Source organism: Odocoileus virginianus, chromosome X (genome assembly GCF_023699985.2).
Source record: "Odocoileus virginianus isolate 20LAN1187 ecotype Illinois chromosome X, Ovbor_1.2, whole genome shotgun sequence".
NCBI lineage: Eukaryota > Metazoa > Chordata > Mammalia > Artiodactyla > Cervidae > Odocoileus > Odocoileus virginianus.
The window spans coordinates 44102904-44125544 of NC_069708.1; the positions used below are offsets into that span (position 1 = coordinate 44102904).

Here is a 22641-nt window from a genome sequence, read left to right on the forward strand (position 1 = left end):
ACCTAATATAGAAATTTGGCTTAAGTGGGCTAGTCAGCTGTTTAAAGAAACCATCCTACAACCAACCAACAGTCTTGGTCTTTGTGCCTGGTAGATTAAAGAAGTAAATCCCAAAAGGAGTTTTATAGGCTGAAAAATATTTGTGAAATGGTATTGTCTTGAACTTTAAAGCATGTCATTCATAGTTTTCCTGGATTTAATCAGAAATATATATATATATATATATATATATATATATATATATATACATGTAGCAAGTTTTATTGAGACATATTTACATATCATACAATTCACTCATTTAAAGTATGCAATTTAATGACTTTTCATTCATTCACTGATTTTTACTGCCATGACTACAATCACTTTTAGAATATTTCATCATCTTAAAAAGAAATTGAGTACCCTTTAGCCATCATTTCTCCAACTTCTCACCCCCTCCAGCCTCCAGATAGCCACTAATGTACTCACTGTCCCTACAGATTTCTATATTTGAGATTTCTTTTTAAATAAATGTGGCCTTTTGTGTTTGACTTTTTCCATTTAACATAGAGTTTACAAGGTTAATGCATGTTGTAAGCATATATATGTTTACTTCTTTTTTATTGCCTCACAACATATCATTGTATGTATATATTCTGCTTACCCATTCATCAGTTGATGGACATTTTGGTCATTTCCAAAATTGCCTATTGTGCATGATGATGGTATGAATATTCATGTACAAGTTTCTGCGTGGACAAACATAAATATCATTTATCTTAGATAAAAAGTGAGTAAATGTATAAAAATATAACTTTAAAGGACTTGAGAAAAATAACTACCCAAAGCAGCGTCTGATTCCGCAGGTGGTGGTGTACGTGGTGGTGTGCCTTGTGAGTAGGAGGATGGTTAAAATGAAAAGTGACAGTTAATAAGCTAAGAAAGTTATGAGTTGGTAATTACTGTCTCTATTATGAAAACATTTATTATATAGCATGCTTTCCTACCAAACCCTGCTGAAAATGTTGAAAGAAATTCTATGCTCAAATATTGGGTCATGTTACTTATCTTATATGGGTAAAGAGTATGGATTTTTTTTATACTCCATACTTTGCTCTTCCTCAGCCCCACACCTCCCTCCAAAAACGTGAAAAGACAATAAAGCCTGCTATCTCCAAAACATGCCAGCCCAGACTAAAACTGAAAAGAAAGTGTGTCTTCTGTTCTGCTAACAAAATATTAAATTATCACATATCTGTAGGTTTTGTTTTAAACTTTACTTAAATACCTAGGGTGAACTGTTGAATTACACTTTTGTTGCTTGGTATAATGATTTTAATTAAAATAATTCCAAAATTCATAAGTGACTTGAGAAATTATTACTAATTATGGATCTCCCTTATGACATGAAAGTCTTTCTTACCAGTGTATTTGTAGAAATTACATTGTGAAGGTAAAGGATGCATTTTTCTTGTTAATAAACAAGAAAACCTGTTTGACTTATAGTTACATATTGGGTAGGTATGGTAGCCCTGCTTGGGATGGGGAGGTCTTTTCACTTTAAAAGAGAAAGACCAAATTCAAGATTCAATTCATAAACTTGGTGGTTGAGAGTGAATTATGCTGGGGCAGATGGTACAAAACTTATTAGTTTTAAGTTATATCGCAGCATTGGAACAGATTATTTATATTCTGTATGCTTATTTTCATTTCTGGTGATGTACAACTCAACTGAATGTATTTTATTCTTGGTCATTTATAGTGTCCTAAAGTATACTTTAAGAAAGAGGCACCTAAGTCATATATATTTCTCATATATATAAAGTATTTCTTTTGATGAAATTTTAAGCTATCAATCAAAGCTATCAAATCAAAGGTTATCAATCAACACATGTGTTACCTCATCACCAAAGGCTCTTTTTAAAGAACCTCAAGGAATAAAGAGTCACTTAGAAAAATGAGATAGGTAGTTTCTAACCCACATCAATCTCTGTTCTTATTAGAAGACACACAATTCCTTTCAGTCAGTTCAGTTCAGTTGCTCAGTCCTGCTTGACTTTGTGACACCATGGACTGTCCATCACCAACTTCCAGAGCTTGCTCAAACTCATGTCCATCAAGTTGGTGATGCCATCCAGTCATGTCACACTCAGTCAACCCCTTCTCCTCCAGCCTTCAATCTTTCCCAACATCAGGGTCTTTTCCAGTGAGTCAATTCTTCGCATCAGGTGGCCAAAGTATTGGAGCTTCAGTTTCAGCATCAGTCTTTCCAGGGCTGATATTCAGGGCTGATTTCCTTTAGGATTGACTGGTTGGATCTCCTTGCAGTCCAAGGGACTCTCAAGAATCTTCTCCAACACCACAGTTCAAAATCATCAGTCCTTAGGCACTCAGCTTTCTTTATGGTCCAACTCTCACATCCATACATGGCTACTGGAAAAGGCAAAGCTTTGACTAAGCAGACCTTTGTCAACAAAGTAAAGTCTCTACTTTTTAATATGCTGCCTAGGTTGGTCATAACTTTTCTTCCAAGGAGCAAGCATCTTTTCATTATCATACAGTATGATTATATGTTTGCCTCTCTGTCTCTGCAGTTATTTCTAGCTCTTTGAAGGCAAGAACTATGCTTATATTTTGAACAAATCTATATTGAATGACTACCATGTCCTGTGTACTATTGTAGGTACTAGGGATACATCAGGGGACAAAACAGACCAAAGCCCTACAACCATGACAATTTGTATTTTCATTTATCATCATTATACCCCAAGTATATATAGCAGTATCTGGTATGCAGCCATGTTCAGCATAGTTTTGGTTTTTTTAAGTGAAATTATGTTAAGATGCTGTTTTAGGGTTCTCTCTTTGCTTGTTCTTTCTTTCTGTCTCTTCCTATTTATATGTATATATACACATACACATTGCACAAAATCAAGAGCAAATATTAATTAGCATATTGTGTACTCAGTCGCTCAGTCATGTCCAACTCTTTGTGACCCCATGAACTGTAGCCCACCAGTCTCCTCTGTCCATGGAATTCTCCAGGCAAGAATACTGGAGTGGAGAGCCATTCCCTCCTCCAGGGGATCTTCCTGACCCAGGGATCAAACCCATGTCCTTTACATCTCCTGCATTAGTAGGCAGGTTCTTTACCACTAGCACCATCTGGGAAGCCCATAATACATTACATCATAAAACTCCTAGAAAAGAGCATAAGCAAAATAGTTCTGATATAAATCATAGAAATATTTTTTTAGATCACTCTCCCAATGCAAAAAAAAAAAAAAAGGAGAGAGAGAGACCAAAATAAACAAATAGGACCTAATCAATCTTATAAGCTTTTGTATAGTGAAAGAAATTATAAGCAAAGCAAAAACACAACTTACAGACTGGGAGAAAATATTAGCAAATGATGCCACTGAGAAGTGATTAATCTCCAAAATATACAAATAGTTCATACAATTCAATATTAAAAAAAAACAATCAAAAGATGGACATGCTAATTCTCTTCAGTAGTGTCCAACTCTTTGCAACCCTATGGATGGTAGCCCACTAGGCTCCTCTGCCCATAGGATTCTCCAGGCAAGAATATTGGAGTGGGTTGCCATTCCTTCCTCCTGGAGATCTTCTGAGTCCAGGGATCGAAACAGCATCTCTTATGTCTCCTGCATTGGCAGGTGAGTTCTTTACCACTAGAGCCACCTAGATGGGCAGAAGGCATAAGTAGACATTGCTCCAAAGAAGAAATACAGATGCCCAACAAACACATGGAAAGATGTTAAACATTGCTAATTAAAGATGTAAATCAAAACTACAACGAGGATATTACCTCACACCATTCAGAATGGCTATTACCAAAAAGACTACACATGAAAAATGCCGGAGAGGCTCTGGAGAAAAAAGAACCCTCCTACACCGTTGATGGGAATGTAAATTTAGGAAAAATACATAAAAAATCTAAAAATAAAGTTACCATATGATCCTATTATCCCACTCCTGGGCATGTATTAGGAAAAGACAAAGACTCTAATTCAAAAATTTATATTCACCACAATGTTCATAGCAGCACTACTTACAATAGCCAAGACATGGAAGCAACCAAAGTGTCCATCAACAGAGGAATAGATCAAGATGTGGTATATATCTGTATCTATATATATATATGAATACTGTGATACTTGGCCATAAACAAGAATGAAAATTACCTTTTGCAGCAACATGGATGGACCTACAGATTATCATACTAACTGAAGTAAATAAAAGACAAATATTAATATTATATGATATCACTTATATGAGGAATCTAAAAAAATGATACAATTGAAATTATTTACAAAACAGAAGCAGATTTATAGGCATAGAAAACAAATTTATGGTCACTAAAGGGGAAGAGGGTAAATTAGGAGTTTTAGATTATCAGATGCACACTGTTATATATAACATAGATAAACAGCATGGGCTGGCTGAATAGCATATTAAATATCTTTTAATAATCTATAATTGAAAACAAGTTGAGAAAGAATGTGCATGTGTGTGTCTGTATAACTGAACCACTTTGCTGTATAACAGAAATTAACACAATGTTGTAAATCAACTATACTCAATTAAAATAAATAAATAAGATAAAAATACAACATTACATCCTGGAGATTGCTCCTTGAGTGTATATTGATATATCCTTCACTACTTTTTGCAGCTTCATAGTGGTGCAATGTGTGGTTTAGCATAGTTTCTTTAATCCCTACTTGGTTAAAAAATACTTGAGTTATTTACAATATTTTGATATTATAAATAATGTTGTAATGAACAACTTTCATATGGAAATTCAATTACAGAATTTCTGTAAAAACTCCAACTATAATAACTAATCAACCAATAAATGAAAGAAAATGGATTTGGGCAAATATCTATCAATTGTTTAATGTCAACTGAAATAATCACATTGACTAGCTAACTTATCATCCAATACCTAGATTGAAAGATAAAATTGGAGGACATTTTAAAACCTGACCTATTAATAATATGAAATTGATATTTCTTTAAAAATGTTTATATGAAATTAGATTTATAAAATACCTAACTGAAAAGTTCTTCATCTAAATGTCCATATTTTCATACAAAACACATTGAATGTAAGAAATCTAAAACACACTAAAACAGATTATTTTAATGACATAAAACAACAACAAAATGAGCTACTTGATAACCTGGAGATCTGAAAATATGTTCAGCTTACAGAAGTGTAGCAGTTTCACAAGGGAAATGGGGCAACAGGCAGGTTTCCAGTGGTAGTGGAAAATCAATTTTGTAAGACTGAAACAGTGAAAGACCTTGTGCTGTGCGCTCAGTTGCTCAGTCATCCCCAAGTCTTGTGACCCCTTGTAGCCCATGTGGTGCCTCTGTCCATGGGATTCTCCAGGCAATAATACTGGAGTGGGTTTCCATTTCCTTCTCCAGGAGATCTTCCTCACCCAAGGATCGAAACCATGTCTCCTGCATTGGCAGGTGGATTCTTTCCACTGAGCCACCTGGGAGTGAATGACCTTAGAAATGCCAATAATTGGCCCAAGTATCTATGCAATGTCTCCATACTCTGCCTTTGGCCAGAAGTCTACTTCTGGCATGATGGCTTTTGCTTCAGTATTGGAAGTATCATTTTAACTGTTGTAAGATTAGGGCATAGGCGATTAGGTCAAGGAGGGGCACAGGTCCTGGACACAACTGCTTTTCTTCCTTTCCTACCCAGTTAATATGTCAGCTTTGGTCATACAGGAGTCAGTTACCAGTTAGTTTTCAGTGAGAATTTTTCCACATGTATCAATAGAAATATTTTTTTATGTATTTATAGGGGGAGGAGATTTCCATGACCTTCTACTCCACCATCTTAGTCAGTTTCCCCATTTTAAAACCACATTTTAACATCTATGAAATTGGGGTACATCTTTAAAGTCTTTGGCTTCCAACAAGTATGCTTGTCTATTTTCTTTCTTTCTTTATTAATGGTACATAAAATATTGATGCATCTTGAAGCGGGCAGCATCTTAGATAGGGGCTAAAGATAATATTCAAAATCTTGAAGATATAATTTGGAAATTTAAACTGCTACCCACTATACTATATTGCTGACCATATTCTTGTTTGATTTCTAATTTTGATATCAGTTACTCTTCCCTTATGGTAGAAAATAGAATTAACTACAGTGGAACTTCAGTTGTACAGAAATGCAGAAATTCTTAACCTCTCTGCCTACCTTCTCAGGATTCCCAATTGAGCATCTCTGGTCTCAGTGATATAATTGGATCAATTTTTGACCTTTTGTACATGGCATTCAATGTAGGAGCCAAAACATCTCTTAGCTACGTTGAGATTGATTGATAGAGCTAACAAAAGGAAATCTACAGAATAAATGATTTGCTATGTTGTCACTAAGATTGTCAGAAGTTGTTGATTTATGTAGTGGTTTATCGTTTCAAGGACTGATATACACAAGTGGCTCAGTGAGTTGTTCTATGTTTTGTGGGCAGTGGTGAGGGTTAAAACTGTACAGTTTGTAAGTTGTGTAGCACCTTAATTCTTTAAAATAACATTTTGAAATGTATTTTAAAATAAGATTTTTTGATTCACTTTTAATCACTAGGAGTGAAAAATTAGGCTGATGAGGGTAATCTTTTTTATTTCACATTCTATTAGAATAATGAAGATGACTACACAATTGCTCTTTCTATCTCAGAGTGCCAAGTTAATCATAAAACACAAAATATTTTAGGCTCACTTCAGTTCAGTCACTCAGTCATGTCTGATTCTTTAAAATGTGCTATATGATCAAGTGACTACTATGCAGCAAGTTCTCAAAAAGTTGTCTGAGACTAATAAAATCTCTTTAAATAATGATACCTTGTTATTTCACAGATGTGTTATGAAATTTGGAAATTAATATCTGCCTGAAACAAAAGAAGCTAATAAGACAAATTAGTAGAGGAAGTTATAATTTTACTCTATTCATCCCCCAGCCAGATAACTAGAGCTTTAATTTCTTGAGTAAATTTGCCATTTTAACGCTTCTGACCTTTCCTTTAGGGAGAAAATTAGTTTAGCTACATCAAAGCCTCATTTATCTCTTGAATATGTCAACTTTGAGCTTTTTAATAGTAATCATTTTTCTTAACTAAAATGTATCCTCCCTTTTCCAAGACTCTGATCATGTCAGTTAATGGTATGCATTTATACAATTAGTCTTTGACTAATAAACAGAATACTTTCATTAGCCTTATTTTGCAAAAAGTGATCAATTAAAGCTTCTGTTAAGATTTATGGTATAATGGGAGGTTGGCATTGCCAAATGGAATACACTGATATTTTATATGTAAATATAAAGCGTAAGTAGAAGAGATTATTCTAAAAATACTGATAAATAATAATTTAAATTGGCCCTGTAAAAAGTGACTTTTCATACAGTTAAGTAGATGGTGGATAATATTACGGAATCAATCATGCTCTGCATCCAAAACTGTTGGTGTGCCGGCAAATGATTGACAACTGCCTCCCTGGGGGGTGTGAACAAAATCCTGGTTGTAGTGTTTGCTGATTTCCCCCGTGTAAATACTCTCAACATGGAGAGACAATTTCAAGATATCAATGTGATATCAATTGGCTTGCAAAATTCAAGAAAATTTAACAGAATAAGCCAATACCAGTTGACTCCAGCTCATCACTCATTCTAGCCCAGGTAACACTTGACCTTTGATTCAGCTGTTTTTTGGTTGTTTTTTTTTTTTTCTGTTTAGTTTAATACTATGGCTATCAAACAGCAATCTACAATACAGTTTGCTCTCTATTGTTTGCACTTTGATTTATAATCTGAAAACTTCTGTATATACAATGACCAATTAATTTAAAATAACTAGCTTCTCAACTAATATTCTTTGCTGTGGGAGGCTGTCCTGTACATTGTAGGATATTTAGCAGCATCCCTTGCCTCCAGCACTCGAAGCCAGTAACATCCTCCAAGTATGACAACTAAAATATCTTCGGACATTGCCAAATCTCTTCTTGGAAGATACTGCTCCTTGTTTTACTGTATTATATGTATGCATATTCGTGAATTATGGGAATGTTTGAACTTAAGGAAGGCCTGAAGACTGTTTACATGACACAGAAGAGTAGCAAATAAACTAAAGACTATAGTTAATCATTTGGGTGTTTCCAAATATCCAGATGTGTGTCAAATAAGCAGAACATCTGTGAATCAGATCAAATTCTTACAGCTTTCATTTGGAACTTTTTTTCATTCTGTAAATACATGTCTGTAAATACATTCTGTAAGCTTCATGTCTCATTAGTCTAATGACTATGTCTATATGATGAATAATACTGGTTCAGGAATCTGCTGATCTGGTGTTTTGGATTGTCTGACCATCTGAGTTGGATCATAGCCTAGCTGCTATGATGCAGTGTGCAATTTAAGATGATACATGAGGAAAAAAATGACTGTATTGATTTATTAATCATGTTTTGATTCCACAGGTCAATATCACTGCTATCCTTCATTCTGTATCTTTCATTATTTGCCATAGATGGAACTTTAAAATATATGATAGACTGCATTAATTTAACAATAGAAGGCTAAAAGTTGCTGCAAATCTGACATTATACTACTTTCTTCTTTTTTTTTTTTTTTTTTGTGTAGCAAATTCACCTTGCTCCTTGTCACTGGGTGACATAATTTGCCAAAGCAGAAACTTCCCTCACTAGACATTTTCATTTTGCATATCTTCACTAAAGCTTATACTTAAGCTAGGGAAATGAAAATTGCATATGGCTTCCCATAAGAGCTGCACTTTCATAGTGACTTACAGGAGGGACTTCCCAAACCCTCTGTGTGTGTACCTACAGTGAGACAACCTTCCAAATCTAGGAAATGTATAAAGTACATAAAACCAACCTTAGCCACAATAGAAGGATTAATCTCTGCTTACCTTTCTTATTTCTGTAACAATGATGGTTATGGTAGTTGATACGATTTTAGGCAAAGGGAATGGAGATAAACTCACGTTTATTTTTTTAACTCTTACCTCATATGAAAGAACACTCACTTTGCCGGAGGAAAGTTTGATTCAAAATTAAGCTTATTTTCCTCACAGGATTGTCAATTGTCTTGGCATTAGTTTGATCTATGACATTGAATTACATCAGCAATAGATTCCAATTGAAAAAAAAAGTGCTTTCCAATATATTCAATAGTTAAGGATATTTACTTTTTTTTTTTTTTGAGCAGAAGAAAGAAGTATTTATTACTAGTAACAAGTATGGAGAACATCGGAGATCATTCCTATAGCAGTGTTTCCAGCACACTTACTTTTTTGATCATTAATGACCCTACCACAACCAAGTAAACCTGGATTTTGAGGGGAGGGGAAATCCTATATTAATATAGAAAAATTAATAAATAATATAGTTTTATATAAAAACTTTCTTAATGTGAATATTAGAATATTTCATTCTAAATTCTTATTTATTCTACAAAAAAGAGTTAATGATAGAAGATAAAATCACACTTTGGAACCCTAATCCATACATTTTATTTCTTTTGAAGTTAAATTATTTGACATATTTTTTAGAACAAACTCAGTTATACAGTTATTTTTACTTTAGGATTTTTGATATTTTCCTATGAATTCCTTCACTGAACTTGGCAGAGCTCCAAATTATTTATAATATGTATTGTGGGCTCTTTATCTGTTTTGGGGGCATCCTATTTTATTCTTTTCCATGGGAGACTGAATTTTCTTCACTTCAGAAAACTATTACACATTTTATATTTGGCTTCATACTTCACAATGGCTCACTGTATATACCATATAAAATGCATGGCCAGAAATTTAATGAGTAAAGGACAGAAATGTCAGGCTTAATTCTAAATGTTGATATCTGGCAGACTTTTAGCAATCTTAGCAATATTTTTATGGTTCATTGGTTCTAGGGAAACAAATACATTTATGATTTAATCTCTTTTGCATTTTAGATGCTTCTGCAATAAACTTGTCAGACAAGTAATTGCTGCCTGTTGACAATGGTCACAATGCACATTTGAGCTGCAGTTAAAGAATATACATACATAAAACTACCAGCTAAACATTGTATCACTGAGTCTGATATAAATATGCTTTCAGAGAAAATTCTTTTTGGCATGGATATTTCTAGTGAATATGGTCAATCACAGCAATAAACATACTGATTTTTCAGATGATTAATTAATCTGGTAATACTAGTAAGAAGAAAATGAATAAATCTCCCCCCAAATTGTTCTTGGGCTTCCCTGGTTCCTCAGCTGGTAAAGAATCTGCCTGCAATGCGAGAGACCTGGGTTCAATCCCTGAGTTGGGACGTTCCCCTGGAGAAAGGAACGGCTACCTACTCTAGGTATTCTGGCCTGGAGAATTTCATGGACTGTATAGTTCATGGGGTTACAAAGAGTTGGACACAACTGAGCAACTTTCACTTTCAAATTTTTCTATGGATCTCAAAAAGGTGTAGTTAACATATCTTCCAATCGATATTTTCAGTTAAATCCATTGTTATAGTCTTTAAAAGCAAAAGAAGCCAATTTATTGATCAATATTAAATTTGACATTTTACCAATGACATATTTTCTAGGGAGGGAGAAATTCATTCAAAGCTCTTTTGCTATTATTTTAAGTAGAAACTTCCACTGTCTTAACATTAAAATTTAATTATAAATCATAAATTATGGATATTGAAAAAGTTTTTGTCAATTATACATAATTACACTTTTAAAGGAGTTTGTTTTCAATCATCCTTTAGAGAGAATAAGCAGGATGTCATTTTATAAATATTTGGTTTATATCTATCTGTCAGAAAGAATGCACTTAGAAGAGACTAACCATCAGTTACTGTGAGCAGTATGTTTTTCTACTCTATGCCAGATACTATAGTATGCACTGGAAAACATTTTCCTTTATACATTCTTTAATGTTTTATATTTATTTATTAAATATTCATTTATCATTTAATAAATATGTATTATTAAATATATATATATAATATTGAATATTTTAATGTTAAGTCCCACAGACTATGAACATAAATGTGCTCTTTACTGTTTGCCACTTCATTATAAATGTAAATGATTTATTTGCATTCAAATGTTACTCAAGGGAATTATTGACTATAATTCCCTTGAGTATATAATATATATATACACTTGACTAGTGTATATGAAGAGAACACATAACATTATATTATTTCATTATGTGGTATTAATTTTTTAATTGTTGCTCTTTTTGAAACAGTGCTTAAAGTGTGAAAGCAAATAATCAGCTTATGTTCCTAGTCTTGCACAAAGGTTTTCTAAAGCAAACAAGATTTGTATTTGTTTTGTCTTTACTTCTGATGTTATTCATGGTGCTTGTTTTTTACTTATCTGAAGAACTCTCATGAATGTATTTCTTATAGCAGTACCTCAAGCTAACTCCTCTAATTCTTCTGATTTAACTCAAAGAAATCTTCTGACTATCCTTTGAAGAAATATTCATTTGAGTTAAGGGCAAGTTCTTAGACTGGATTCAGAGACATTTTAATGAAAATACAGGATCAAACAGAGATTGAAAACAGGAAGTAATATCAGGACCAAAAAAAGTCAGGCCAAAATAATTCTCTAATCAATGTTGGGTGCTCTGAAGATCAGAATCAAAAGATTGCTTCCACTTGGGGTTATTACAAGTAGTACTGATATGAAGGGGCTTCCTAGGTGGTGCTAGTGGTAAAGAACCTGCCTGCCAATGCAGGAGACATAAGAGACACGGACGGGTTCAGTCCCTATGTTGGGAAGATCCCCTGGAGTAGGGCATGACAACCCAATCCAGTATTCTTACCTGAAGAATCCCATGGACAGAAGAGCCTGGTGGGCTATGGTCCATAGGGCCAAAACAGTCAGACACTACCAAAGTGACTTAGTATTGATATGAACATTCCCATGTACAAGTATTTTTGATGGTATATACTGGAAGAGTGAAATCACTACATCATACAGTATGTGTACATTCAGTTTTAGTAAACACTTTTACAAGTGTTGTGCCAATGTACATTCCTGCCTGCAGAGAGGTATGAAAGTGCCAGTTGTTCTAACCCTTGGGAACAACTAGTTGCTTTTGTCTTTTCATTTTTTTCCTGATTGAAGTATAATTGCCTTAGAAAGTTGTGCTGGTTTCTGCAGTACAACAACACGAATCAGCCATAAGTATATATATATCCGCCCCCTCTTGAACTCCCTCCCATATCCTCCCCAGCCCACCTTCTAGGTGGTCACAGAGGGCCAGGCTGAGATCCCTGACTTATCTATTAACATCCTACCGGCTATGCATTTTATACATGATAGTGTATATATGTCAATGCTACTGTCTCAGTTTGTCCCACCCTCTCCTTCCCTTAATATGTCCACAAGTCCATTCTCTATATCTGCATCTCCATTCCTTCCCTTCAAATAGGTTCATCAATACCATTTTTTTTAGATATCGTATATATGCATTAATATACAATATTTGTTTTTATCTTTCTGTTATATAGACTTATTTCACTCTGTATAACAGACTCTAGGTTCATTCACCACACTAGAACTGATTCAAATTCATTCCTTTTAATGGCTGAATAACATCCCATTGTACATATGTATGTACCATGACTTCTTTATCCATTCATCTGTTGATGGACATCTAGGTTGCTTCCACATCCTACCTATTGTAAACAGTGCTACAGTGAACATTGTGGTATCTGTGTTGTCTTTTCATTTTAATCGTTCTCATGGGTTGACAGTGGTATTATATTGTGATTTTTATTTACATAACCAGAAGGGCTAATGAGATAGGGAGAAAATAGTTAGACTTTTAGAGAATATAGTTCAGACTTTTTCCCCACTTGGATGTTTTGTTTGTGAGTATATATTCAAATATTTTGCTCATTTTTCTTTTGGACTATCTGCTTTTCTATGTATTTTTAGGAGTTTTAAAAATACTAGATATGAGTTATTTATGTTATCTACTTTTCCATGAAATTTTCATTTTAGAATAATTTTAAATTAATAGAAAAATTGGGAGAATAATACAGAGAGTTGACCCCATCCATGATATCCTCTTATTAAAGTCTTAGAATGGTACACTTGTGAACATATATTGATTCATTATTATTTACTAGACTCTGTGCTTTATTCATATTTCATTGATTTTCCTCTGGAGATACTTTTTATATTCCAGTATCCCATCCAGAATATCACATTACATTTGCTTATCACATCTCCTTAGACTCCTTTTGGCTATCACAGTTATTCAGACTTTTCTTGTTTTTGATAAACTTGACAGTTCTGAAGAGTACTGGTCAGATATTCGCAGAATATCCCTCTAGTGAGAGTTTTGACTGGCTTTTTATTTTTAAATATATGATGCCCATATATTTCTCCAGTAATATTTCTTGCCATAGCATCTTCGTGATATTATATTATATTAATATGCTATATAATAGCATATTCATGATATTATTATAGTTATGTCAATTTTCTTTTGAAATCTACTTGCATAGTAAGTCTTCCACCATCTTTTTTTCCCCCAAGTTTATGAATGGGAGTTCATTCTCATATATAAGAATATGTATATCTTTAAATTTAATTATTTTCAATTTATAAAATGTTTCATGAGTAACACGTATCTTAAAATAAGCTTTTTGAAATATTGAATTGGATACATTAATAGAAAAATCAAATGTTGCATGAGACAGATACTAAAAAGTATTTGTTATTGATATGAAATTTAAATGCAACTCAACATCCTGTATTTTATCTGCAAATTCTAACCTTACTGGATTCTAATAGATTAGATTGGTGATGATTTTCACCATCTTTTTTAACTGTAAACATCTGTGTCCTTTTATTTAGCACAAGTGCGCCTTGATTTCCACTTAAAGAACTTATGATTTTAATCCACTTTGACAATTTTAGTCTTTTAATTAAGACATCAGTTGCGTTGAAAATGTTTATTGATATATTTAGCTTTTATCAGCTATCTTATTTTTATTTTTATATTTAACCCAACTGTTTAATCTTCCTTTTTCTTTTTATTCTTTCTTTTATATTATGTATTTATTTTATATTATTTATATTTTCAAGGCATTCTTTTATTCCTTTACTTTGTTCAAATATGAAATATTTCATAAATTTTCACATTATCCTTGAGTTCAAACCTTTATAATCTTTGTGTCATTTAACTTTAGTATGTGTACTGCTGAATTGAAAATGGCATTTTCTTAAACATGAAGTTTCACTTTTGTGCAACTTTGTGATTTTAAAAAGTGCACATTATTTTGAAGAATAAATTACCTGCAGAAAAATCTAAAACAGTTCACTTTCATGTATAATATTTGTTACCTTAAGTAGCTAAATCATAATATATTATACTATAGAGATTCAAAGAAAAATGATATTTTATGTTCACTATATTTTTAAACAACCTGGTGTCTGTCCATATGATTTAAATATATAATAACTTAAAGAAAACACATTATTTTTAAAAATTAAGAACTATGAAAGTTCTGCAATTTTTTTTTTAATCATACTTGCTAGTTAACCAGTTAGCTTGCTACATTTCATGGATACTGGCAGAAAACAAAAAGACTACTGGATAAGAATTAAAGGACTTCATTTTTAACAGCACACAGTAGCCAGTATGATCTTGATGCTCATGTCAGTTCCTCTTGCCCTCATGTTCCATGGGAGCAATATGAAGTGGTCTTAGGTGAATTCTTCACATGTAGTGGGTTTATGTCACAGCTAAAGAACACTGAGTTCAGGGAACCAGAATCTTTTACAGTGGGTTGTAAACAAACCTGACTGAACTTTGCTCTAGAAGGAGATAATGTCTTTATTACACAGGAGAGTAAACAAACCTGCTCTTTGCTCTGGGAGGAGTCAGTATCTCTATCTTCCAAGCCATTTACTATATAAATGTATTTGAAAAGATGGTCCAGAACAAAAACTGATAGTGCTCAGAAGACTTGTAGAATCATGAGAGACCTATGAAGAATTGTCTCCCACATGAATGTGTACAGAAACAGATGAATCTAAAAGTGGAATATTCAGTGTTAAAAATCACTATTCTAATTCTATTCCATTATGTTGTTTCACAATATTGATCTTGAGTTGTAAATGACACAAAAAGTGAAACATAGATTGTCTAACAGAAAGATTGATCTTGTTGAATGACTCATGAATACTAAGAGATTGATTCTTGTTTTGGTCCGAAATTGAGTTGGTCATTTCTATTTCAGAAAGCTCTCTGGACAGAATTTCTGTTCTTCCCTAGGTAGACTACAGTTTTAAATTATTTGCAAAAATGGCTGAAATCACTCCCCTCCTTACATACATTCATTTTTTCATTCCTTCCATTAAAATAAGGATTTTATTGTTGAAATTAAAAAAAATCAATTTTGAAATTTAGGATTACTAGCTTACCCTGGTGTCAAATGAAATATTTGTCATTTCTTCTTTCCTTCCCTTCCTCTCTTCTCCCTTCCTTTCTTCCCTTGAAACAACCCATGTTTAATTAATGGCAGGAAAGATCCAGTAGAGAGAAATAAATTGATGATGGAAGAAACATGACTTTTTTTTTTTTTTTTTTTGCACTGTAGTAATGAGAGAGTCAATTCCTAGGCAGGTTGATAAGAAGTCTAGGGCTCCCCAAGGAGAGAGGGGTCTGGAATTCTCAAGGAGGAAGAAAGGACAAACTTTTTTGTCCTTCTACATTCCTTAGGATTATACAACAATAATATATCCTGCTTGAGGACAGTCTTTGGAAAAAACCTTCTGGCTAATCCTGTTATCTCAAGGTGTAAATAATGGGAGTAGGTCTAGTGAGGTCTTTACAACCTCCAGACATCCTTTTGATTCGCTGTAATAACTGATTAGAGAGTATATAACTCCATTGCTAACACTAGCAAGGGGGTACTCTTTCTACCCCCTTCTGATGTCTATATCAGAAGCTTTCTCTATCTCCTTTATACATCAGTAAAACTTTATTACACAAAAGCTCTGAGCAACCAAGCCTCGTCTCTGGCCCCGGATTGAATTCTTCTCCTCCAGAGGCCAAGAATCCTGGTGTCTTTTTGTATGTCAGCAACAACTTTTCAGTAAGAATGCAGAAAAAACCTCCTATTTTCCACTACAAATTTCTCTTCCTTCATTTAGAATTGAAGAGCCAAGGGGGTGTAATTGGAATGAACTGATTATTATAATATCCTAATAGGAGAAGTGCATTTCTGGCTTGGTCAAAATGGTCAGCAGCAAACTTTCTGCTTCAACTGTCCTCATGTATAAAGAGAGAGAAAAAAAAAAAAGTTTAAAAAAACACTGGGGAATAAACTAACATTTGGGGCCTTCTGTTTCTCTTGCCCTCACACACTGGCTTTTCAAGCTACGTGGTATTTGCAGCATATCTGCTCTGGCTATGTGCTGCCATAAGAACTTGTGTACTCAAAGGGGCTATAATGACGTGACAAATGATTATATGAATATGCATCTGCATGACTTCATTCCCACCCTCTCTTTTGCTAGTTTTCAGGATTGCTAATGTGTAATTATCATCAGCAAATACATTGAGGCAGAAGGGACACTCTGGAGCTGCAACAATACCAAATAATAATATCACCTAACTAAGCTGCCCTAACGGTGCCAGGGGACATGAGATGAAGCCAGAAGCCTGGGCAGTAAGACTGCCAGTGTGCTAATTAGGAATCCAGGGCTTTGCTTCTGACTCATCTGTGGACTTGCTGACTCACTCTGCTGTCAGCAAGTCATTTTGTCTCCCTTGGTGTTATCATTGTTACAAAGGAAATAGTGATTCCTACCTCCCTGGATATACTGATGATTTATGCATATTCAAAAGCTTGAAAAAAAGTGGGAGGGAAATACCTTAATATTCAAAGTATCACAAACACAGCGTTGCTCTTGAAATAATGGCAGGTTGTTTTCATCTTGGGGATAAAATCCTATTTTTCTCCCAAATAGCATTAAGCCATCAAAATATAAAACTCTCATGTACTAATTTCAAAGGTTTCTTTGTGAGTGGGTGGGTACTGAAGTGAGTGGGACATTGGTTGAGAAAGCTTTTCACTGTCTGGGTTTGTTAAAGACATGTCTGTCAGTTACTTGGAAACTTATTTGAAATATAGGAAAGAACTTTGGGGTATCACATTTCTAATGAGGAGAGTTCATCATTAATCAGCTCCAAATAGCACTACAAACCACAACCTTCATTTTAATTAAAATGATTTCTCCTCAGTTTTACAGAACATAGCCCTTGTCAGCTCAAAGGAAACTTAGTGCCTTTCATAGGTCCAGATCATTACATTCACTTCTGAGTCCTGCTTCAGCTTTATGGAGTATGTCACCAATTCATGTGCACTTTCTCTGTTCCTTTCTGAACAAAAAGGAAATATGCTATTCATTCAGGCTATTTTAGTTTATTCCTTCACTCATTAACTAAATAAGATTTTTGAACAGCTACTATAGTTTCAAACACAGGGCTGAGGATACATTAGTAAGACAGACATTACCTTTTCTTCAGAATTTACCAAGCTAACAAAGAGAAGATATAAACCAGATTTATGAGTCTATTTTGCATGTGGAAGAAAGAAATATTTCTGACTCAGAAAGAAGATGGTGATAGTATCATTATTCCTAATTTCTCGCTGGCTCTTTCCTTATAAGAAGAGTGTGTATCCTTGCTCCCTTCCATGTGACTTGCAATACCTTTCTGTGGAGGAAGTATACTTCCTTGCCCTGTTGACATCAAGTTTGGCCATATGATTTGTTTTGGCTAAACACATATGATCACAGCAGACAGTATGCCAGTCCTAAGGAAAAGTTCCAAGAGCCATCAGGTGGTTTTATAAGCTTTCTTGCCTTCACCCTACCATGAGAGTAGTAGGTCCAGCTGAGGAGCTGCTCTTCAGTCTGTATTTTGGAAGCAGTCACAGGGAGCTGTGACTGCCAATCTACAACTAACATGTAACACAAATGAGAAATAAACTTTTGTCTTTATAAACCACTGAGATTCTTGGGCCATATTTTTTTAATTTATGTTTTAATTGAAGAAAAATTGTTTACAATGTTGGATCATTTTTTTATCACAGCCAAGCCAAATAATATAGAGCTTTCATTCTTAAAGTTGACCATTTCTGCATTGTTTGGGCATTTAGATTTACATAGGAGGACAGTCTTCTCTTTATTTCTATCTCTAGTTGGATCAGAGATCAGATTACTTTCACTTAGTGAAATGAGCACTGCCTCAACCCACCTTTGGTTTCTTCCCAAGAACTCAAAATATGGGAAAGTCTTTATTCCCATGAGACAATAGAAGACATCATTCATTTTCTTTCTAATACAAAGATTTGTACTTTCCTGAAGTGAAATAATCTTTATATTGAAGAAAAAAATGTGTTGAATCATGAGCAGTAGTTTGATAATACAACGTCTTTATAAAAGCAAATTACTGGGAATTGAAATACATGCTGGTTTGCAAAAAAATGAGACATTTCAAGGTGGGGGGTGTAATCTGCAATAAGAAGGCAAATATCAAGGGAGTAAAATTAGGAATAGACCTTATGTGTTTTATGATGAAAATTTTTTTCACAGTATTACTTATGAAGCAAAATATTTTAGACCTGGAATTGAAAGCTACATTATAACTTTTTCTAGATTGATCTTTATTATAAAATTTTAGGGACTATTATTCTATGTTAGAACTGGAAGAAATTTAAGGCTAGTTAATTTGATCCTTTCATTTCATAATGAAAAAAAAATTGGTGGGAGGAAATAAAGTTGCTTAACTTAAAGCTGCACAGTGGTCCATGGCAAAGCGGAGATTCCAGAACCGGGCTTTCCGATTCCAAGTCCATTATAGAGTCTCATACTTGGGAGTCTATAAGAATAAGAGTATTACATATCAGGATTATATATAGTACTATATTAAGTATTTGTATACATTACAACATTAGATGGGAATTTGATCCCACTGATTTCTCAAAATACCCCATTTTACCAATGAGTGAACAGATTGATGAGGTTACCTAAAAACCCCAAGAACTCAGTGAATGACTGAGTCAGCATTTGAATCTTGACATTCTGGCTCTAGAATCAGTTGTCTAAGTCACTGTATTCTTTTGCTTGCACTACAGAGAAAAGAAAAACGCTGTAATTTTGCGATGAGAGAATTACTGGAAACAGAATCAGCAATCACAAAAAGTTATTTTAAAAATTCAACACTTTTACATAAGGATTTGTGAAGTTCACCTGTAAAGTATTATGCAAAATTTAGTAAGCCCCTTAGAACCCCAGGACCCAGTTTAAAAGGCTCTGTCCTGATTTACTCTCACTGGGCATTGAGCAGACACTGGCAAATTACATGGAACTGGGAAGGGCAAATTCCCCCCAGAGCCCACCAGCCCTCTATTCCAGGAGGAGCTGCACTAAAAGCATATTCTGCATGCCACGATCCTCTAAATGCTTTCACTAAGCAAAATAAACCTTTTAGCAGACATTTGTAGGAGAGCAAAATTACTAGGTCACAGTAACTCTGTGAAAACTTTTTACTATTTCAATACACTCTCTGCCCGTTAGGCTGCGTTACAAGTTGGAACCCACCTGAAGTGGAGATACCGAAGGCTTAGTCTCAATTCACATTTTAACAAAGGTTTCTACTTCCTGGGGCTCTTTTCAGCAAAGGACTCTGTCTAAACACTCCTACCATGCCGTGACACGAAACTTGAATGGATATTTATTCATGAAATGACTCTCTATCTCAGGCAGTTGTAAATGTTTTATTTGACTTGGCCTAAGTATCATTAACACGACAGTGCAGAGTAAATGAAGACGAAAATGTAGGTTGATGGTAAAACCCTTCAAGTATGCCTTTCCCCCATTATCCAGGTAAGGCTATATCAGAAACTGTCAGCATGAATGGCACCATTTTATCACCCATGTGTTTTTCCCACTTGCTTGCTTTATTCTCTCGAGAGCTATATGCAAGTTCCATGACAACTGCTGATCCTGCTTCACAACTACCCTTGTGCCTGAGCAATTTACACACAGGTGGGTATGGCCTGCTAAACTGTAGGAAGTTGCTGAGCTGTTAAGACTATGAACTTTAGGGTCTGAAGAACCTGAGCTTAATTCCTTGCCCTGTCCCTGATTAATTTTCTGAGCGAATGAATTAACCTGTCTGAACATTTTTTTTTTCCTCTTCTGTACAATAGAGGAAGAAATAATCTGCACATCACAAGAAACTGTTTGTTAATTCAACAAATATTTGAAAGTCTACTTTTTATCACACAGATCAAAAAAAAAAAAAAGAAAAAGGCATACATAAGGGAATGATACAGGGTTAAAAGATGACAATTATATGTAAAAATAAATTGTAGAACAGGGAAAAGGGATGAGTAATGCTGGGGTAGAAGTTGAGAGGACAGAATTTTTTAAAGCAGTATGGTCAGGTTAGGCCTCAGATGAATAAAGGTTTGGATAATGACCTCTGCTTGGAGTGAAAAAGGAAGATACTGTTGGGTACTGAGAAGAGAAGTGATATGATCAACATTTCATTTAAAGGGATAAGTCTGGATGTTGTGTAGGAGATAGAATGTAAAGGTGCAAGAAGAGAAACAGAGAAATCAGTGACAAGGCTAGGTGTGAGATGATGATGGCCCAGAACATCAGAACAGTGTGGTAGTAGTGGATACAGTGAGATATTGTCAGATTCTAGATAATTTTATAAATGATGAGACATATCATGTGAGAGGAAGAGACAGGGTAAAGAAAGGCTTTTAGTGTTTCAGCTTGAGCAACTAGAAGGATAGAATTGCTGTGTAACAAGATAAAGAAAGCTGTGGATGGAGGAGGTGCATGTGCAAGGAGAAACATCGACAGTTCACTTTTGGGAGAAGTGAGTCTGAGATGTCTTTGAGATATTTAAGTGGAGAAGTTGAGTATTCAGGTGACTCTATGAGTCTGGACTTCAGGAAAGAAGACTGAGTTGAAGTTATAAATTTGGGATTTTGTGAGGATTAAATGAGGCAATGTATATACAGCACTGAAAGTAGCATGCAACACATAATAGGAACTAGTTTTATATACTACATTAAAAGTGTTATTGTCTATAGTGGAATAGATCACCAGCCCAGGTTGGATTCATGAGACAAGTGCTCAGGCCTGGTGCACTGGGAATACCCAGAGGGATCGGGATGGGGAATACATGTAAATCCATGGCTGATTCATTTCAGTGTATGACAAAACCCACTACAATATCATAAAGTAATTAGCCTCCAACTAATAAAAATAAATGAAAAAAAGTGTCTAATTATAATATCAACAAATATACTTATCACTACCTGTGTAGCACAGTACCTGGGTCTTAGTATGCTTCATATATGTGTATGACATAGTCAAAGACGAACACTTCAGACTACCGTATATGTGTGTGATTTTTGAGAGTGCAACGCAGAGAGTGACCATAATGTGATTCCTTTTCATTTTAAATGAACATTTTCTAAGTTGACTACTTTTTAATTTCACAAATATTTGTTGAGAAAGTTATCTGGGCTACTTACGCCCCAAACACAAACCTCTGCTTCAGGTTTATTGCCTTCTCTCTCCTATTTAGAAGATTCAAAGAAGACTTCATTACAAAAAGACAATACATTCACTCAAAAGTTCAAAAACTAAAGCCATATAAAAGAGTATGTACATTGAAAAGCCTTTCTTCCATCCCTGTTCCTATCCATTCCCCCTAATGCATTGTCAGTAGTTGGAAAATTTTCTGTAAAGGCCCAAGTAATAAATATTTTAGGCTTGCAAACCTTGTGGACATTGTTGCAATTATTCAATTCTGCCCTTGCAGTGCAAAAGTAGCCATAGACAATATAGAATAAATGGCATGGCTGTGTTCCAACAAAACTTTATTTAGAAAAATAGGCACCAGGTCTGCTGGCTATAATTTTCTATCCTTGCTATAGGCAATCATTTTTATTAGTTTATTCTTTTTTATGAAAATGCAAGCAAATGTGAATATATATCTCATTCCCCTTTCTTATATTAAGTTAATCTAAGACATACTACTGTTCATATCTTGAAACAGCATTTTATTACATATTTTAAATATTTTTTCTGTATCAATATATAGAGAACACCTTCCTTTTTTCTGTCTGCATTTTAAATACATCATTTCATATGTGTGAAAGTATATGTAAAGGATAGATTTCTAGACTTGGGATTGCTGGATCAAGAGGTAAATACATTTGCAATTTGGAAAGATATTGTTGGGTTCACTGTTAATCATTTTCACTTTCAGCACAATATATGAAAGTGCCTGTTTTAAAATTAGGAGATGCTTCATGAATTGGTATGTCATTCTTGTTCAGAGGCCATGTTGATCTTCTCTGAATCATTCCAATTATAGTGTATATGCTGCTGATGTGAACACCACAAAGTCGTTTTTAATTTAGTAATAGTTGAATGCTTTTGGGTGGTGTGCAGCCAAAGACAGGGCAAACTATAAAACTCCTCTTTCCATTTAGCCTGGAGATGAGAGAAAGAAAAGGTTTTTTCTGGACAGC

The 22641-nt window shown here is 34.3% G+C and overlaps 1 non-coding gene across 1 annotated transcript; it reads right to left on the minus strand.

Annotated features, from left to right (window-relative positions):
* Nucleotides 1-22401: 22401 nt before the first annotated feature.
* Nucleotides 22402-22508, minus strand: LOC139033181 (U6 spliceosomal RNA). The gene has a single exon (XR_011485811.1). It is a non-coding gene; the product is annotated as a U6 spliceosomal RNA (small nuclear RNA).
* Between the last annotated feature and the right edge of the window lie 133 nt (nt 22509-22641).